The 5,963-nt window shown below is 44.3% G+C and overlaps 1 pseudogene; it reads left to right on the forward strand.

Moving 5' to 3' along the window:
* Positions 1–2,286: 2,286 nt before the first annotated feature.
* LOC105811586 lies at positions 2,287–2,751 on the forward strand (annotated as a pseudogene).
* Positions 2,752–5,963: the final 3,212 nt, after the last annotated feature.

Here is a 5,963-nt window from a genome sequence, read left to right on the forward strand (position 1 = left end):
TACCCGCTAGGGTTCCCTTTCTCCTGCTGTGGGGGAAGGGAGCCTCAAAGTGGGCTTAGATTCCCTGAGCAGCTTCAAGAAACAGCCCTCTTGATTAGCCTAAGGATCTCTGATGGATTTCCTAAATGGCTGTAGTAAGTGCCAAAAGTTAGGCACTCCCAGGTTCTCAAGGAGAGAAACCTGAAGTCTTCTCCTTCCTACTCCTTCCCAGATCCGTCCAGGCCTCAATGGCAGCAACAGTTAGGCAGGCACGCAGGAGGGCGCGAGCATGGCTAGGATGGTGTTTGGTGGGTGAGGTCCTCTGACCAACTCTAAAGCCAGAGTATGAATGTCGGGGCCCATCCCTGTCTCTCCCCCAGCTTCCTCCATTCAGTTCCTATCTTTCTCCAGAGGATGAGCCATCTTGTGCCATGAAACAGATCTTGCTGGGAGAATAACAACTTGAGTAAAAGCTAGAGGCATTGGGAAGTTGTAGCTAATTGTTGGAATCAGGGGGGAAAAATTATTTCAGGGCTGTCAGCTGTTTCACGTGCCATGTTGTATGGTTCTACTTGTAGCCCCATCTCCCCATTGCACTGTCTCAGACAGGTAGCTGGTGAGGGGTGAGAAGCATCTGGGTGGGCTCTGGGGTCCTGCAATCATGAGCTCAGATCTAGACTGTCCTTACTAACTGCCAGACTTTGGAGAAGCCACTTATACTCTTTGGACCTTCATTTATTCATCTGCAAACTAGAGGGATCTACTTTGGAGCGTTGCTGTGAGGATGAGAGATAAGGTTTGTGTTAGTAATAATAATGTAATAGCCATCATGCATTGAGTTTCTGCTGTGTGTTCGGCACTGTGCTCAATTCTTTATAAAAGTATCTCACCCTCACAACAGCCCTCAGTGGAGGATCCATTATCACTATCCCCACTTCACAGCTGAGAAAAGTGAGGCATAGAGGTGTTAAACATCATGCCTAATTTATAAAGAGCAAAGCCAGTATTTATTTGCACCCAGGTTTCATAGAACCCAGATCCAGGGTCCTTGACCAGAGGCCCCCTCTGCAGTGGGCAGTCAACAAAAAATCACTCGTTGCTGTGTTCTGGTTATAATCATAAGGAGAATCAGAGTGGCAACAAATGGGAACTAAACCATCCTCACTGCCCTGCTGGGCAGAAGGGACATCTCACTGTAAGTGACTTTGTTGTCACTTGTTGATGCACACCGTCCCAGGGCCTGTGTGACACCACACTGCTGATGTCCTAATACATCCTGCCAAGTCTGATGGCTGATGTAATCACGCAGTAACCCTCTGCTCGCTTAGTCCCTCTCTGTCTCTCTGCCCCACCTATAAAGCAAGAATTCAGAAATTTATTCATTCGTTGTTCAACTAACATTTATCAAGTGTCCACCACGTGGCAAGCACTGCTCTATAGAGGAATGCATGAGAGGGACATAAATCCTGCCCTCTTGGAGCTCACACTCTGGAGGGAAAGAAAGTGCAGAAAGTAAAATATACAATATGTTTAGGGTGCAGAAAGAATCAAGTGTCCGCTATGGCAGGGAGGGAGACCAGGGACTGCCAGCCACAGAGAAGGGCTCAGTTTGAAATAGGGCGGTCAGGGAAGGCCTCCCAGAGAAGATGGAAAAGGTGAGAGAGAGCAAGCCATCCAAGTATCTGGGAAAGAACGTTCCAGGCTGAGAAAAATAGCAAGAGCAATCAATGACCCAGAGGTAAATCAGCCTCTTAGAGAAAAGTTTCACAAATTGATTCATCAGAACACCAATCTCATGAGACATTCATTGAAAATAAGCTTATGGAGCCCAATAAGTTTTGTAAATGCCACATGCTATATAGTCCACGTTTGGAGTTCGGATTACCCATTACCATAAGAAAAGGCAGGCAATGCGATGTTCTGCAGTAGAGTCTTGTTCAATCCATCTCACCCAAGCACACAATTGACTACACAACTATTTCTTCACCTAACACCTGTTGGCATCCCACAGAGCTACATTTCCATGGAAGCCAATTTGGAAAACTCTGGTTTAAACTTGGGGCCCTTTCTCTAGAATGATGTGCAATTTCTTGATTCTCTTACCCCCACTGAGTCATTCAACAAACACTTATTGAACACCTCCTTACTAAATGTCAAATACTAAGCTAGATTTCGCTTGAGATAGAGCAGAGAATAAGAGCCTCTGTCTCCACTTAAAAAGTCACGTCTGAGACGCCGCCATGCAGACCCACCCGCCACTAGCCACAGTCAACCCTGCAGTATTCAACGTCGCCATGCACGATGGCGATGGGCTCCATCTCCTTCAAACTGTTTGCAGACAAATTTCCAAAGACAGCAGAAAACTTTCGTGCTCTGAGTACTGGAGAGAAAGAATTTGGTTACAAGGGTTCCTGCTTTCACAGAATTATTCCAGGGTTTATGTGCCAGGGTGGTGGCTTCACACGCAATAATGGCACTGGCCCAAAGTGCATCTACAGGGAGAAATTTGATGATGAGAACTTCATGCCGAAGCATACAGGTCTTGGCGTCTTCATGGCAAATGTTGTATCCAACACAAATGGTTCCCAGTTTTTCACGAGCATGGCCAGGACTGAGGGGCTGGGTGGCAAGTGTGTGGTCTGTGGCAAGGTGTAAGAGTGCCTGAGTATCACAGAAGCCCTGGAGCACTTTGGGCCCAGGAATGGCAAGGCCAGCAAGATCACCATTGCCAACTGTGGGCAACTCATAAATTCGACTTATGTTTTATCTTAACCACCGGACCATTCCTTCCGTAGCTCAGGAGAGCACCCCTCTACCGCATTTGCTCACAGTGTGCTCTCGCTGCAGGTCTTTGGATTCCATGTTTTCCTTATTCTCCTCCATGTCTAGCTGGATCACAGAGTTAAGTCTATGATGATGAAATAAAACTAAATAACAATGAAATAGTCACATCCACAAAGCAGGTGAATGGCTGCCAAGGAAGATGAGACCGTGTGAATTCAGTGACCCAAACTCTCCAAGGGACAGTTGCGGGGAATGAATGGTTAAGAAAGAGACTGACTGCAAACCCGTCCTCCTGTCTCTTGTGATATTTCAGCTCTTGGTCTCACTAGTATTAGGAGGGCACAAAAATACTAGATCTGCGTGGTTTGAAAGGAAAGAAGAGGTGGTTGCTTAGGGATAAGACAAAAAGAAAAGCTCACACAATTTATACCTTCTCAACACCTTCTCAAGAAGAATGAAGTTGAAAAATCTCAGAACCACCCCCTGCAGATCCAATTTCAAACATATATCCACATACGACACCCAAATCTTAAGCAGCCTCTGAGTTGGAATAAATTGACTTCCAGCACCACGTACACACCCGCCAGCCAGCCCTCTCGTTTACCACCTGCACAGGATTCATTTTCAAAGGCTGGGTTTCTCTCATAACAATCTAGAGTCCAAAGGATAGGAAGCAATGCCGCGTGGAGGAGAGAGAACAAAACCCTATTTATTCACTTGTAAAATATACTTATTTTAATCACCCCTGAATATACCGATGTTTAGTTCAAAAAATTAGGCCTCCAATTTATAGTCAGGACTTCAGGAGCAACATGATGCAATGTTAAGAGCATAGAATGCAAATAATAATGCCTACATTTCACACCAGTAACTTGATTCCCTGCTTTGAGTCAGCTGCTATCAAAGGCTTACCTATCTAAGTCCTTACCACATTCTTAGCCCCATTTTACAGATGAGAAACAAAGGTGTAATAATTTGCCCACGGATCATATAGAAAACCATACAGCAAGATGTGTTGCCTCTTTTTGAAAAGCATATGATATTTAGACCTTGCAGTGCTTGAATTTCAGCCTCAGCACTTCAGGGGCAGGGCATCTTGCCTGGATCATATATATTTTTCCTGAGTCTTAGCTTCCCTATCTGCCCTCCCTACAACCCTGGGCAACAGTACCCACCTAGCTCAAGGTAGGGCCTCAACAAATTGCATGCCCTTTCTTTCGGAGTTTCTTCTTCTAGACTGCCAACTGCTTTAAGAAAATCTCCCAGAATCGATATGTGCTAGAAACTGTTCTGAGAACTTACACACATCACCTCATTCCACCCACTTAATCCAGACAGCGTCACTGAAAGTTGCATTCTTTCACCCTCCCTTTGAAGGTTAGACAACTGATGCTTGAAGATGGTCAACAGCAGGTTCAAAATGACCAAACCATCAAGTAAGCAACTCGTAGTTTAAACTAGTGGTTCTCAACTAGGGGACACGTGCATGGTCTGGATACATTTTTGGTTGCCATGCCTTGTGGGGTGGGGGGTGGGGTGCTGCTAGTGCCTGCTGGGTACAGTCCAGAGATGCTGCTAAACACCCTACAAGGCACAGGACAGCCTCCACCCCACAGCCAAGAATTATCCGGCCCAAATGTCAATAGCGCCAAGTTTGGGAAACCTTGGTTTAAATCAGGTTTATCTGACACCAAAGTCAATAACCTATTTTGCTTCCCTAACTGAGGGTTTCTAACCCTCAGCAGCATTGACATTTGGAGCCGGATAATTCTCAGCTGTGGCAGCTGTCCTGTAGGATATTTGTAGGATACGTGTGGGATGCTCACCAGCATCCCTGGTTTCGGCCCATTGGATGCCTATAGCACCTCCCCCTAAATCGTGACAACCAAAAATGTCTCCAGACATTGCCAAATGTTCCCAGCACCCTCTCCTCCTCCCCCTGGGGGGGCGAGTCACTCCCAGTTGAGAATCATTTTCCTAACCCACAGGAAATCAGTTTAGCCATGAAATGGGAATAACAAAACTGCTCTGAAAAATATTATTAATGAGAAAACATTCTGGATGACCATGATTTACATGTGTTTAAAGAAAGTAGATGTGTGTGTTTAAATGCACACACACACACATACATTTATGTGTGTGGGCATGCATTTATATACATCTATACACTTCTTTTAATACCTGGGCACAGTTGGCAGGAAGAAATAGCGAACAACCTCTTTATATTCCAGTGTATGAAATGTTACTTCCGGTTACATTGGGTTCCAGGAACCATACACCACATTAGAAATAAAATAGAGTGTTCCCTTTTTTGTTGCTGACAATGTTCCGTTGTTGGAGCCTCATTGTTATTCCAAAATGAATTAGATCTTAACTTGAAACAATGTGCCAAGGGAGAAGAGAGGCCATACCTGAGGCCCCGTGTTGAACCTCACTTTCTCACTTGGACCAAACTGGTGTTGACTACTTGAGAATCTCCACGGCTGGGCAAACTGTGGCACAACCAAGTTCTAGCAAATTTTCCACAATGATACAAAACAGGAGTCAGTAAACTTTTCTGTAAAGGGCAGATAGTAAATATTTCAGATTTGCATGTCATACAACCTCAGTTGCAACTATTCAACTCTGCCACTGTAGCATCAAAACAGCCGTAGACAATATGTAAATAATAGGCCTGGCCATGTCCCAATAAAACTTTATTTATGAACACTGAAATTTGAATTTCGGGTAATTTTTATGTCATGAAATAGTATTGTTCTTTTTTCTCTTTTCCCAAACATTTAAAAATGTAAATAACATTCTTAGCTCCTGGGCCACACAAAAGGAAGGAGCAGTCTGGATTTGGCCTGTCCACACCCTGCATAGAATATGGCAAAAGAGAGAAACCTTGCTCTCTCCAAAAAAGCCATAAATTCCCACTTTTCTATCCTTAAGATGAAGGAGATTACCCTGGATATTTGGAAGTTGCCTTGATTAGCACTACAGAAATTAATCTGCCAATACCTGAACTTCTGGAATGTTCAGTTTACATAGCCCTGGATAAACACTGAAGGACGAACTTGAAGTAACTTAGTGCTGGGTTTTTTCTTTTCCTGCTATAATTGCATGAAATCATTGTTTACAGTAGGCAGCGACCAACGAATTGGATGTCTCTAGGACCTCCTGGTTAAAAAATAAAATAGAAAAGAAGAAAAAGAAAA

Source organism: Propithecus coquereli, unplaced genomic scaffold, assembly GCF_000956105.1.
Source record: "Propithecus coquereli isolate 6110/MARCELLA unplaced genomic scaffold, Pcoq_1.0 Scaffold237, whole genome shotgun sequence".
In the NCBI taxonomy this organism is placed as follows: Eukaryota; Metazoa; Chordata; class Mammalia; order Primates; family Indriidae; genus Propithecus; species Propithecus coquereli.